The sequence below is a fragment of the Lepeophtheirus salmonis genome, chromosome 13 (genome assembly GCF_016086655.4).
Source record: "Lepeophtheirus salmonis chromosome 13, UVic_Lsal_1.4, whole genome shotgun sequence".
NCBI lineage: Eukaryota > Metazoa > Arthropoda > Copepoda > Siphonostomatoida > Caligidae > Lepeophtheirus > Lepeophtheirus salmonis.
Window position 1 is genome coordinate 15,377,098 of NC_052143.2, and position 14,694 is coordinate 15,391,791.

A 14,694-nucleotide genomic window follows, 5' to 3' on the forward strand; every position below is an offset into this window, starting at 1 on the left:
ATACATAAAAAAATCAAAAGAACATCAATTTCAACCAAAAATATATAATACAACCATATATATAAACCTCATTTATTCATATGTTTAAGGCAAAATATTCTAAAGGTAACATAGCTTTAAGACAAAGTACCTAAGTGACAAGAAGTGGTTGCATCTTACGTGATTGTAGACGCAATTTTCTTTAAAAAAAGATAAACAAATTAAATTTCTACACAAAGTTATGCAATATTCAACGTACCTAACTTGTTTAATGCCCGTCGCTCTGTATATAAAAATCGATAAGTGTGTTTTAAAGGTTAGTTCTGTTACATTTTGGTGTGTTACAACAGTCTCCAGTCTCTTCTACCTAATATGTTAATGACTATATGTTTTTTTTCCTTACTCTTAATTCGCCATTGATTAAAGGAAATGAGAGATAACAGAAGTAATCAAGCTTTCAAAAAGAGTAAGTTTCCTTATAAAAATATCCCGAAGCCAGTATCATTATTTTTCTTGTTCTATATAAGACGTACATATTTAACTCTTAAACTTCCAACAGCAAGAAATAACATCGGCAGTATATCCCTTAGTAAGTTCTTTAGTGAACACGCACATCCATCTCTTCAGAGTGGATTAAAGAAACAGCCTTTAGGGATGTTTATATTATTATTATTATTATATATAATAGAGTTCTATCAATTAAAGTTCTGTTATTTTCCCCACATTTTCTCAAGAGGGACAAGCTTTTTTTATACATTCGTATGTACATATATTTCCCAAATAAGATTTATATTTATGCTATTTTTTTCCTCTATAAATTGTATACATATATTTCTCTTTCATGTACATTCAAGAAATTTTTGGAAAATAAACACTGGATACTCAGAACATATAAGATGGAGAAAAAAGTATTTGATACCTTGGTAATTTTGTAGGTTTGCCCATTGACAAGTATTTTATAAGGGATTGAGGTCCGGAGACTGGTTAGGCCACTCCATTGCCTGGTTATACTTCTTTTTGAGCAACTCTTTTGTTTCTATGACAGTGTGTTTTGGGTGGTTCTAAGGTGTTTCGCCCACAATTTTCGCCCTGTAGAAGTCTAGACCTCACATATATTATGGTAAATATATATCTTTTCACATATGATTTAAGGTTTAAAATGAATCTTTCTTCATCTGAAGTAATTTGTAATAGATATTTGCGTCTTTAGCATAAAATGAGTGCATTTAATTCAATTCTAATACCTTTAAAATAGAAAATATGAATGTTGCACCTTTTATAATGAGTTCCAACTGAATTTTTTATATATTATGAATCAACCCTTGAGTTAGAAAGTACTCGATTCGGGCCTTTTACTTTTGTCTATTACATCAGAACAACAATTATAATAGTGTTTTATTCTAATAAAAAAGTCGGTTCAAACTCGTTTAAAAAGTGCCACATTCATGTTTGATATATATTTTCTATTTTCAATATATTAAAATTGAATTAAAACACTCTTATTTCAAGTTATTCTTTAAAAAAAAAAGAATTACAAATTACTTTAAGTGAAAGAAGAGGCATTAAATTAAGTACAAAGATACATTGATGTTATAATGTATATATTAAAGTGAAAGTTCCTAGGTAGAATCTTCCGGTCATCGTTCGGGTCATTTTCGTACTGAAAGACAAATTACCCCACCAATTTTCAGTCCCTACTTTGAGGGGAGGAGACTATGTGGTGAAGTCGTCCTTTTCTCTTACGTTGAAATCTGAAAAAAAACTCAATACTATCAGCTTAAACGAGATATGCTTCCCTAGCCACGAGGAAGACATTTACAAAATATACGGAGACCAGTTGCAACGCCATTTTGTCTCCTCCAATCTTCTAAAAAGCTCTTCTTGGCGTCTACGACGGCCTTCTGACTCCTCTTGAAGGTTTGGTATGTATTTTTAGTATTCTCTGGACATATCGGTCCAGTGTTCGTTTACAGTGGCTTTTATTTCCATAATGTTTTTGTACCTAAGGGTATAGTTCCTGGACTTTACAGAGGACCAGAGGGCGTAGTCCAAAGTGTTAGTGTTGGGTATATACAAGGGCCATATATATTTTAGCCAAAAATTGATAACATTGTTCAGCCATCTTTGAGTAGCTTTGGCAGTGTGGGCAGTAACACCTTGTTGTTATAGGGCTTCATTATTTTTGTTGTTGCATGAAAAATAATCATAGAGGAGTATAAAATAGCATTAAAAATATATCAAGCAGCTAAAAAAAACTTGAATTACAATTTCTTTAAATATTGTTTAGAAAAAAAAAAGTATGAATGAAGTTTTTGAGTCTTCATATTTTAAGATTCGTGGTCTTTGATTTTATAAAAAGTTTAACAATCTAAAGATAAAAAGCTTATAATAAATAAATAAATCAATGTTGAGGGGTAAATTCATGGAATTAAGAGTAATAAAAAAGTTTTATAAAAAACATATTAATTTATTTAGTTTTTTTTCTACATGTATTATACTATACTCTAACTGGGTATATTTGATGAAACCATATATTCTTTTTGTGTTATACCTAATTGACGATATAGAACTTATCAATATGGTATTTTTATGGCTTTTCTGCACAGATTTATCTAAAAATTTGTATGGGATACAAAAATTATTTCTAAACTATACTATAGAACATGTTTGCTTTTTTTTAACTTTTGACAAATGAATATTTTCTTGTACAAAATCATATTTTAGAGGGTGGAAATAAATAAGAAATCTCTTCTTAATTTGGAGAAAATATAACAAGTTTAATGCAAAAGTGAAAATAATAAAAAAGGAATTAATATAATTTTTGAATTTTGTGTATAAATATAGTTCACAAATAAGGAAATTAAATGGAGCTCAAACATCCACATACATATACATATAGAGTGGAGAGTCAAAAACTTGCAGTAACATATACATCAAGATTTTATCACCGTTAATTTTAATCACAGAATCAACAAAATGATAACGGAAACAAAAATACACAAGTTTTGTCTTTATGAGTAAAAACGTCAGAACAACAACAGAAAAGACAACACAAGATCTGCTCTGCGTCGGTGTCAGGGCCAGAAAGGCTGCAAAGATCTTTAGCATATTCATCTAGACTTCTTACTATATCGACATCTTATAGCCCCATACATCCACGAATAACAAAAATGTAACAACAATAAGGCTGACTTCTGGTTTCTAGTGTGGCCCTCTCCGATTGACTGGACCTAAACCTCCTGGACTTTTCATATAGAGGTGTCTTGGGAAAGAATGTCTGACGTACCTCTATTTTGGATTCACTCCAAACTTCATCATGACAGAGTAGTACGCCATGGATACGACCTTTATCGTCAAGAGCTGCTAATCTGTTTGCCAGTGTGTCGTGGCTGTTATTGCTTGTGAAGCAGGACAAATTGAACACTAAATATAGTTAAATATATTAACAAAACTATTCACAAGTTGGTTTTAAATTGTTTTTTATGGATTCCATCAATTGCATTTTACGTTATTAAGTAATGCTATTGCAAGTTTAGGTCCTTGCTCTATATATATAATTATTTTCTTTTGGAGGGTATAGTAATGTCACTGATTAAAAGTAAGGGCCTCATATTCATCCAATTTGCTCTTTTTTGTATATAAGTTATTAAAATACCTTGTCTTGCAAAGACTCTATTTTATAATATTTTTCACTCTATCGATTAAAAACTTATTTGGTCGAAAATTTCTTTAAACCAAAATTTGTATTATAGTATAAAGCTAATTAATGAATCACATATTAGCCTTCAGATAAATAGGGGAGTTAAAAGATAATTAGGATCAAACACAAAAGGTCGTTAGAAGATAATTTCCCGAACTGGGGTATATATATTCATTAGTAAATTGATTTCTAATACTTATAAAATATTAGAATATACATACAAAACTTTTTTACTATTTTATTGAAATAAATGCATTGCTTTGTAAAAAAAAATACTGAACATACATACCTTAAAACAAAATTAAAGGATAAAAAAAGTAATTCAGAAAGAAAGATACACAACCTTACAAAAAACAAACTTTCTGAGTTATGCAAACTATTTATATATTAAATTGTATGTATAGTGTATGCTGGATGACAGCAATTTAAATGCTAGAATGAACAATGTATACATTGGGAAAATTACATCTAGTGTATCTTTTTATATTTATATTCAACTCTCAATTTAATCATGAATTAACATTAGAGTTGTACAAATCTCCAAGGAATTTGCTATTTCTTAATTTTATTTTTTTTACAAAACAAAAAAAAAGTCTTTGAAAAATGAAATGAAGTGAGTAAGTTAATTAGACAGATGTGTAAGTAAATGCAATTTATACATGGTCTGTTCTGCAAATGATCAATCTTCAAATTTAACCTACGAAAAATATATTATTTGATATTTTTCAGCCTTGAAATTTCTGAATTTTTCCGAAATAAAACTCAACATTCGAAAAAATTAAAGAAATTTTTTTTTTATCATCTCATTTTTGATGAAAATGACTTATATAAACCAGTCCATATTTAGAAATGGGACCTTAAAAAAATAAATCAATAACTCGGGAACGCTTCAAATTTTGGCAATGGAGTTTTTACAGTAAAAGGTAAAACATATCTAAAAATGAAAAAAAATCTGAACTCCTTGGTGTAAATTTTGAATTTTTTTTTTGCTGATTTGACATGGAATGACCCTTTTGTTCCATGCATTTCAAGAAATATATATTCAGTGCACATGTAGCACCAGCAGGAGCTACATTAATTTTTTTCATCTCCATTTGGGTATCTCACAATGATGTATGTTTTCCGTTTTTTCGATTTCAGATACCACTTCCTTTACACTTCATTATGGCTATTAAAAAAGAGAAGTGAAAACCGAGTGTCGCGTTTTCAATTAAGAGTAGGGAGCAAAGTATTTCCTTGCAGAAACAAAGGATCAGAAAGTTATTTGAGTAATATGTACAAAAAGTGTTACAGTTTTCAAAGAATCTTTGTTCTTGCAATTAAGTAAAACATCTACCCTAAGTTTTTGAGAACATTACACTCAGAGAATTATGAGTCCATGAAATATGGTTTAGAAACTCAAACAAAATTTTTCACGAAAAAGGTTGCTAAAAATGAATCTGTCACTGTTACAAGATACAAAACAGAATGATTATGTGGCCCGAGCTCGTCATTCTTTCATTCATCAGGCCCGCAGTAAAAATAAGTTTGGTAAAAATATAGTTATTAAATAATTCAAACTGTAGACATAGAAATGAGAACATGTTTCCGATGATAAGAAATTATATGAATCAATATGTAAGTTATTGATATTGCAGATCAAATCTATAGTTAGTTTGTCCAAAAAAAATATAAATAAATGATAAAAAGTAGCTTGTCCAAAGAGATTTGATGGGAAAGAATTGCAAGACATATAGCTTGAAGAAGATGTGTCAAAAGAAGGTGATGTCGATGAATACTTTAATCATTCTCATATGAAGAAAATATATTTTTTCTGAATATGTCAAAAAATGCACAAGAATAAAAGGTTCTCATTCGTAAAAATATAAACGAGTGTAGGAATTATACTAATAATATCATAATAATTACTCCTGTGCCCACAAAATATATCATAGTCCATTCGAAGTACATCTTTTCAAGATTTGTAAATCCATCATTCCAAATATTGAACAAATCGTAATTAAAATGAATAATTTAGAATGTTTTAGAAAATGGGGCAAGAATGGAACACCCTTAATAAGACTGACCTTCAAGCATGAATTGAGTTATTGATAATATAAGGTGTCTATAAATCTTGTGGTTATGCTACACCTAATTTTTTGAACCCAGAGAGTAATAGGACTTTTTAGGCCTAAAATATTGTTGAAAGACCTAATGACATACTAAATGATATCAATTTTGCACCTTCTAAAAAGAATTATAAGACAAGTTTTTCGTGTACTTAATACATATGTAAAGATAAAAATAAGATTGATATCTATATATTGTCGAACATGTTCAAGCACTTTATAGCTTAGTTGTATATTTTAAATTGTTTCTATTTTGTTATACTATTTATTACTAAATTAAAAAAATATAGGAAACATTTATTACGACTTAGAATTGTATCTGGTTTTTTATTTTGTAATTATTCATACAGAATTAATTAATATTTAAATTAAAAATTAGCTAATGTACTGTTATCTTATTGTATATAATTTGTCTTAAATTTAAAATAAATTGTTTGTTTAAAGTAAATATTTAAGAGTGAGTCATTTTGACCCGTAGGGCAAGGAGTATGTAAAAAAAAAAGTAAAGACCACATAAGGGTTCAGCTAATTTATATATTTACACGGCGTTAAAATCAAGTCGTGCACATGTGATTAAAGCTGTCTGATGGTGTATTTTTTTTTCGTCAGAAATGTTTGTTGTATCAACAAACTTTAGTAAAGTTTTGGGCATCAGGGTTACAGCTGCTCCAGATATAAAAAGATTTAATTTACATAGAAGTAAAATTTTGGAGGGTATTTGAACGAACTTTTTGATATGATGAAGTACACATAGTTTCTTTAAAATAACATCTGGTTCTGCTTGAAATACAGTGATGTACCATATCAAACTACCACAGCCTTCCATGATACAAATATCATCATATATTATACACCAGCCATACCCAAATTTGTCATCGATTTTTGAACCTTGATAAGTTTTGAGCAGATCATTTCTCTTTGCTTTCTATTCCAAGTGAAAGATTATGCAAAGTTTTTTCTTCAAAGTAATCTTTATCAGTGTTTCAACAATATTTATCATTGATTTCAACTCTTTTTGAATCTATCTTTGGATTTATTTGCGGGCATCTAGGTTATACTAACGTATTCTACTAAGGGTTATTATTGCTCGTTGTTTTATGGAAAACTCTTTTATGAAATATCAAATTCAATATCGGGGTAGTTAACACCCAAGAAGTTAGTTTTATTAAGATTCAAAGGAAAATGAAGGAGGATTAGAAAATTAAAGAAATGAGTAAATTTATGGCTCTGAACATGTTGTTGGGGGGGGGGGCATTAATATTCTAAGCTCGAACTTTTACATTTGGAGAAGGGTACTAAAGTACAAAAGGGTACAAAATGTGTCTGAGAGGGGTAGATATTGTATCAAAATGAGTCATAGGGTACTTAATCTAATAAACAGAAGTACACATGTTGACCATATTGTATCAACAATTATAATAATAATTTATCATTATTACAGGGCTATAAAAATGACAAATAATTTATTCTTCCCTATTAGGAAATTACCATAATGCTACAATATAAGTAAGGAAAAAGTCAATCGAAAAGTTGTACAATATTTTAACAAAAAATATTATCAATAATTTATTTTCAATTATATTTTATCTTGCAATATTTCCATTCAATTTCAATACATTATTGTTTTTTTTATTTACAAAGAGTCTTTAGAAAAGAATCAAAAGCTTCCTTGGATAAATATCGTTTTATATGTAATTTATCTTATTCTGAAGAAAGTATCACCCTATTTCAATGTAAACAAATAATTTTTTTATTAAAAACAATAATGACAATATATGGAAGCAATATATGTTAAATATATAAAAATATTAATTCATACTAATTCATTTTTCTTTTAATGTGAGCTAACAGATAACCATTAGATAAGCACAAATTTATATTAGAATAAAAAATTTAATTGTACATATAAATAATATATTTTATAATTTGTGAATAAGGAAATTGATGAAAAAATGATATAAAATAATTGAAAGCAATCATCATTGGATTGGTAAAAAGAAAGAAAAAAAATTGAGCTATAGGCTTGCCAAGAAACTCACGTTGATGTAAGGTAAATAAATCAAGTACTTCATCAATCACTTCCAGGTTAATTGAGCATAGGTTTTTTATTTTACTTTTTCAGATAAACATATGGTCTTTGATTCTGAGAATGACATTTCTCCCTTTTATACTAATGTATAATATCCTTCAATATCCCTAAATAAATTGGCTTTTATGTTATAATTAGAGTTGTAGAAGGAAATAAAACTTTAGACGAGGATCCATCATTTTAAAAACTTGTCAACTGATTACCTGTAGTTATTCTTGGATCGGTTTAACAAAGCTACGAGGCATCCCTTTTAGTCCAGTACTTATACAATGTGTCAGTCATAGGACTAGTTCTTATCTGTCTTTTATTGTAAATAATACAGCTAAAATTACTCAACTACTATCCTCGTCATTTCAGTTGTTGAAGTTTAAACATGAGCTGCCTTCAATAAGACGAAGTCACTGAAGTTTGAAATAAGAGGTGAGGCTAGAACTTATTATTAAAAGTTTTAGTTATCAATACTACTTTATTGAATTTTTTTTTCTTCAATCCTAGCTAAGAGTGAATACAATAGAAAGACAGCTAGGACCGACTTATCGGTCCTTAAGGCCGTAAAATGCTAAAAAATAGAAGACCAATAAAAAGAAAAAGGACCGTTCCAACACTACATACTTGTAAAAAAATAGGAAAAAGCGTCTATTGTACCCTTTTTATAAATTTTAAATGTCCTACGGGAATGTGCAATTTTCCATTACGACAATATCTTTTTTGACATTAAACAAAAGGTGATTTCTTTTCACATAAGGAATCTATCATTTTCCCAAAATTTTGTCATCAGGCCGGTTATGTCATTAAACTTGTTGCAACCCTGATCACAAGATGGGGTTCGAGTATTAAATAATGAAGGGGGAATAAAGATTCTATTATACTGTAGCTGTTTTTATCATCTAACATACTTTATATTACGGATTCGAGCATAACGCTACAAGATCGAAGCACAAAAAAAAAGTGTACATGTTTTGGAAGTGTAGCAGCATTGGGAATATTTTCAAATATTCCCAGTTTATAATTTTACAATAAGCATAATAACACAACAAAGGTAACAAATACACAATTAAAAAATAATTTATACACTTTTTTATAATTTTTTAGTTACTTTCTAAAGAGTAAAAATGTGGTACTACTGTAGATTTGCAAAAAATAAAGACTGTAAAATTGAGGATCTTTCCCATTTTGGTTTATGAGTATAATTATACTAATAAATAGGAAAGTAAATTTGTAGAAGATGCGATGACCGAATTTAGCATTTCTTTTGAGAAATAATACATAAGCACTCTTCTTTCACGCGATAGGAAAGTAGTTACTTTATTCTGGGCCAGACGCTAAACTCGTAGTCTCGCAGCCGCTTCCCTGAGCATTAAGAAAAGCTCATAATATCCAAAAATATATCCCGGCTCTCAGTTTGTACAGGTGAAGTACTTGGCCAAAATACTGTTTAAACTCCACTGCTGCTGTGTTTCTATGCACCAAGGAACCCATCTAATATTCTATAATACCCCCTAGCCCAGTGATTGTGCAGGGCCCGAGTAATTTATATTTCCTCACTGCCCCTTTCATGATAATGAAGGGACCCTTCTATTACCCCAAAATTCACTCCGGTTTTCAGAATGTGGAGTTGAAGTACTGGGTTTTGAGGCAGTTAAAAGCTACACTGCCACCCTATTCCTAAGTACCAATAACCCCTTCAACAATTCTATAATACACCCCTGCCTTCGGGTTGTAGAGGCGAACTTCTGGGTGAGTCCAGTTAAATATCTTTGCCACTGCTTCCTTGAGCATCAAGAAACCCTTCTAATATCCAAAGTAGACCCCGACCCTTAGGTTGTACAAGTGAAATACTAACCAAAAATATAGTTTAAACTTTAACACCGCCGTGTTTCTAGGGACCAAGGACCCCTTCAAATATTCTAGAATACATAATCGCCCATGAGTTGTGGGCTGCTGGCCCCTGAAGCAGGTTAAATTTTTCCACCTCCGCTTCCATGAACATCACAGAACCTGTCTAATATCCAAAATACACCCCAGTCTTCAGGTTGTACAGGAAAAATGTTCTTGAAAATTAGTACTTTACTATTTTGAAGTGTAAGGATTCCAAAAATGAAATTAAAAGTAGAATATTAAAATTTCTTATAATCTCAATTTTGATTTAAAAAAAATATTGAAGTACCAAATTTCAAGGGGTTAGCTCTTTTGGATAAAAATGTACAGAAAAAGTAGTGTCAACGTTGAATTTTTTGTCTGATACGAATATCTATATCGGAGACACGACTAAGAATTATGAGCTAAAATTTGGCACACTTAATCTACTCATGAATTGGAGCTTGTGTGTCAAAAATCCTGCAAATCTGATAGGGTTGGGTGACACTTTTTATTTATGTAGGTCAATTTGACATCAAATGACCCTATGGCCCAAGTGGCCATAGTCCCTCTAATTTAACAAAATGCTAATAATTGTCACATTAAATTATTTTGCTCTTGTCTAAAATTTGTTTTTGTCTCTTCTCAAAAAAATTATATGTCAAATTTGGCATTTATAAATATACAAATAAAACTTTTCTGTCAAACTTGTCAAGGAGCCCTCCAAAAATCCTATTGACACCTGTTACCACTATATAATCCCCCATTTACTTGAAAATGCATTCGGTTCCTGGTGGCATACATAGCTAAAACGTATTTTAAGAAAATAACTTTTGTTACCAAAAGACATGATTCTATTTATAGGGATATTTATTCTTACAATACTTTTTAGAAACTTCAGAGAGCCGAAATAATTAATCAAATATAGTTGGTTTGTTTCCTAAAAATACTAATACTAATGTCATTATATACTTTTATAAGTTACAAAGATAAATATTTTATTTACCTCCATTGCAAAACTTAAGAGTAAAAGTGATTTTGGAATTGAAACATTTAATTCTACATGAATAAGCACATTTTAATGTCAATTTAATATTTGTTGTAGTTTTTTTTACTATACCGGGGAGAAATTAAAAATTTACATGGTTTACTATCCAACATAACAGCTTCTTACTTTTAATAAGACAGCTCCTCCGTCTAAAAAACATCACTTTTAAATATCAATACAATCAAGGGATACCTTGTTTACATTCTCAACCAATATAGCCTACATTTCCTTAAATGACCAGTTCCAGCCTGGTGCAAAACTTTGCACATCAGTTTGGCCTCTCAGTTTACTCAAGCAGTGATAATGACAGCCTTGAGTGGGTTCTTTGTAGTCGATTAGAATCCTGAAAGATCAGCGTGGAAAAGTCGGGGCAGTGGGAAGCAAAAGATTTTTGCTTTTCAGTATTGTTGACAAGGAGTTTTCACCGGATCAAACGCTTTACTCGATCCAAAGACCCTGACGAGGAGTTTTCTTATAGGCATTAGGGCATTTCTTGCTTCACCAAGTGGTGCATCCGTAGTTTGGTTGCTGTCAAGTTCATGACCAAGGCCTTTGACGGTCACCTTACCTTTTCTATTTTCAATGGTGTATTTTACTGAATCAACCAACTAATTTGTCACATCATAAATAAATACAAATATTTGGAAGAAATAAAGAAGTAAAGTTTAGAAACGGATTAAAACCGGTAGATACTATGTTCTGTTCACATTTTATGTTAGTGTTTAATCAGAAAAGTGTGACGCTTTTCCTTTAAAACAAAAACTTTGGTGGTGCATCACGTGCATTTTATTTCTCTCTGATTTTTGTTTTACTTTACAGCATGGACAAAATTCAAGATATGCTAAGTAGTTGTGAATGATCATGTACATTTATAAAAGTATCCAAAACACTTCAATAAAATACATTATAAGTTGTGATTTAATACAAATACAACAGTTTTTATGGGCGTGACTTTTTAGTTACATTTGTCTTATGAACTGATCATTTTTACTTTTATAAATGTGACTTTTTCGTCACATCCGTAATATGACCATTACTTTTCAATTCATATTTGTTGTTAGGATTTAATAATACAAATACCTCATTGAATATATGTAAATTGTTATTTGATATTTTAATATACTGTAAAGAAAAATTATTTTACTGTGTGTTGGATATTTTACATTTAGTTCATTATCATAATACATAGCTATGTTTGGTGCTCAGTATAAATACATTACATATACCTAAACAAAATTGTGCCATATAATAGTTATATTTATGAAATAGTGTTATATTTTCTGAATTATCATTATCTACAAATACGTTCTATGGTCGCAGGAGACACCCGGAATTTTATATTTTGTTGAATACAAATATTAACTATCCAAACCCTAATATTCATGTTAAAATATTAAAAAAAAAATTAATTCAGGGCGTAAAGGGATAAACTGAGTCTAGATCCTATATGTTTCCATCTGAAAAAATGATTATTCTTATAGGTATTGCAGATTGAAGGTCATTTAAAAATTCTTTATAGTGTTACAGATGGGCTTGTTTCATCATGTTCATAAGAATAGGTCTCTTTAATATTATCAAGGACGTCGAACCAAGTTTTGACTATATCTATTAACTGCAGTGTGAGACTCAAAGATATTTAGTGTAGTTGTGCATTAAATTGATTGGGTTTCCCCTAAGGCGGATTTTTATGAAATACTCCAATCCTTCCATTACAATCCAACTTCTTTCTCACGTTGTAAACAGTATTTCTTGAGATTAAAATAAGCCTTTCAATTTTGAGTTGGTGTGACCTGCATTAAGTAATATTGAGACTTCAAGCCTTGTCTCCTGCTTTGAGGATATTTTTCTTTTCATTTATAAAAAAATGTATATTTTACCCAGTTAATATGTCATAAAGCCAATAAATATTCGACAATATACAGTAATTTAAAATCCCCAGAATATGATTAATTTAAGTATATATATTTCAAATATTATTAAATATTTTGCCAATTTTTTCCTTAATATCAAACAGTACATCAATAAAAACAAAAAAAATCTTAAGAAAAAAACTCCTTCATCAGACCAAGGACTACTGAGATGGAGGCCAAAAGAATTCGTTTATTAGCGGTTCTTGACGCAAGAAAGAGTTATGACAAAATCTTCCACATCATCTCCTACTCTAAGGATCTTATTAACAAGAACTTTCAGAGGAAGCCTGGAGGCTAGAAGCCCAAAAAACAAAAAAATAGTGTGAAGGCAACTTGAACACTTTCTGTACCTGATCAATGTGGTCTCCGTCATCACCAGACTCCATCACACTAGACTATGGGGTCTGGGGCACCATTGAGATGAAAGCCTTTGCCACTTCCCATGTGGAATTCCTAAAGGATGATTTGGAAAAGGAGTAGCTGACATTACGGAGAAATACGTGAAGACCACCTGTAAGGCCTTCAAGACTATGTTGGATCCCGACAGTGACCACTTTGAGATACAATTGTTTGTATAAATATATAAAGTCTTACTACCTGTACTTTTGGGAATTTTTTTTCACAATTCACAGGACACACTGTATATAAACTTTTTTCTTCCAAAGACCCCATAACCTTAAGTTTAGTCATGATTAAGAAGAAGATAATTAGAGCTTTCTTGAAAAAGGGAGAGAGGGAAGTGTAATTTTGTTACGTAAGAAATAGACAAATGTAATTAAAAAGTAAACAAAATCGTACTAAAAGGAATAAGAAAATTATATGAAAAAAAAAAAAAAATTGTTAAAATATTTCAAAAAAACCATTATGTGCATCAAAAGGAAACGCAGAAAAAATATCATATGCCTATATATTTTACTTTAACACATATATTTAGTTGTTCCCCTATGCCTAATGATAAAATAAGATGCTTTCAATGTTATGCAAAGCAATGGGAAAAACGGTATCATTTGGTTGTAGTCATTCTTTGACTACCTTTTTCTTTAACCCTCTGTTAGTGCAAATTATTTCTTATGTAGTAAGTAAACTGGAGTTCAACGTACCCAAAATATTAAACAAATTTTATTATATGAAATACAGTTGACATCGACTCAATATGAAGCTATAACTTTTTTTTTGTTATTAATTGCAATAATAAGAGCCCAAATATTAATAGGTTTTTTTTAATTTTTCCATTTATCTACTTGACAATCAAAACAGTGCTTGCATGACGGTGGATTCAACGATTTCCAATACTTTATTCACCATCAACACTATTCATATTTCTACTAGCATGGAAAGCATTTTCTCCATGGTCGAAGAAAAAATGTAAATAATGGAGTATTTCCTCTATGCTAGTGTCCAACTCTGACGTAAATACAAACAATACTGTGTTAAACAATCAAAAAGTAGTTAAAAATCTTTGTTTTTTTAGAACAAAGTCTTATTTTTCAAACACAATCTCGCATCAACCAATTTCACTATTAATAAACAGGATACACATTACTAAAACCATTTATTGGACTTATAATGAATTTGTTTTTACTAAATATATATTTTTCTAATTAGTTAATCCATTTTCAAATGCGTAAATATCGCTTTCAATGTTATACAAAAAAAATCGCACATTTTAATTTAACTTTAGTCATTCTTTGACTCTTCGTTTTTTTTTGAAACAAACCAAATTTCGATTAGAAGGATAGAATGAAAATAAAAGAAACTGTTTGCCTTTCAAATGGTTTGCCTTGTATGAAACTATTAAATTTAAATGACAAAATATCTCCTTCCCATCCTTGTATAGCTACTCTTTGATGCTTTTTTTCAATTTTATTTAAGTATGTAAATGAGAAAAAAACCCCTATGGATTACAAGTAATATACCCATAAAATAATATCCCTAAAAAGTGCGTCCAATTTTTTTACTTTAATATAAATGTATTTACATTATAGGAAGATATTTCCACAGAA

General features: G+C 30.0%; 1 long non-coding RNA gene across 1 annotated transcript; it reads left to right on the forward strand.

The window, feature by feature from the left end:
- The first annotated feature begins 312 nt into the window (after positions 1-312).
- On the forward strand, positions 313-9,169 carry LOC121128319 (uncharacterized). The gene is made up of 4 exons (XR_005868138.2): positions 313-445; positions 834-1,901; positions 7,725-7,837; positions 7,910-9,169. It is a non-coding gene; the product is annotated as an uncharacterized lncRNA (long non-coding RNA).
- Positions 9,170-14,694: the final 5,525 nt, after the last annotated feature.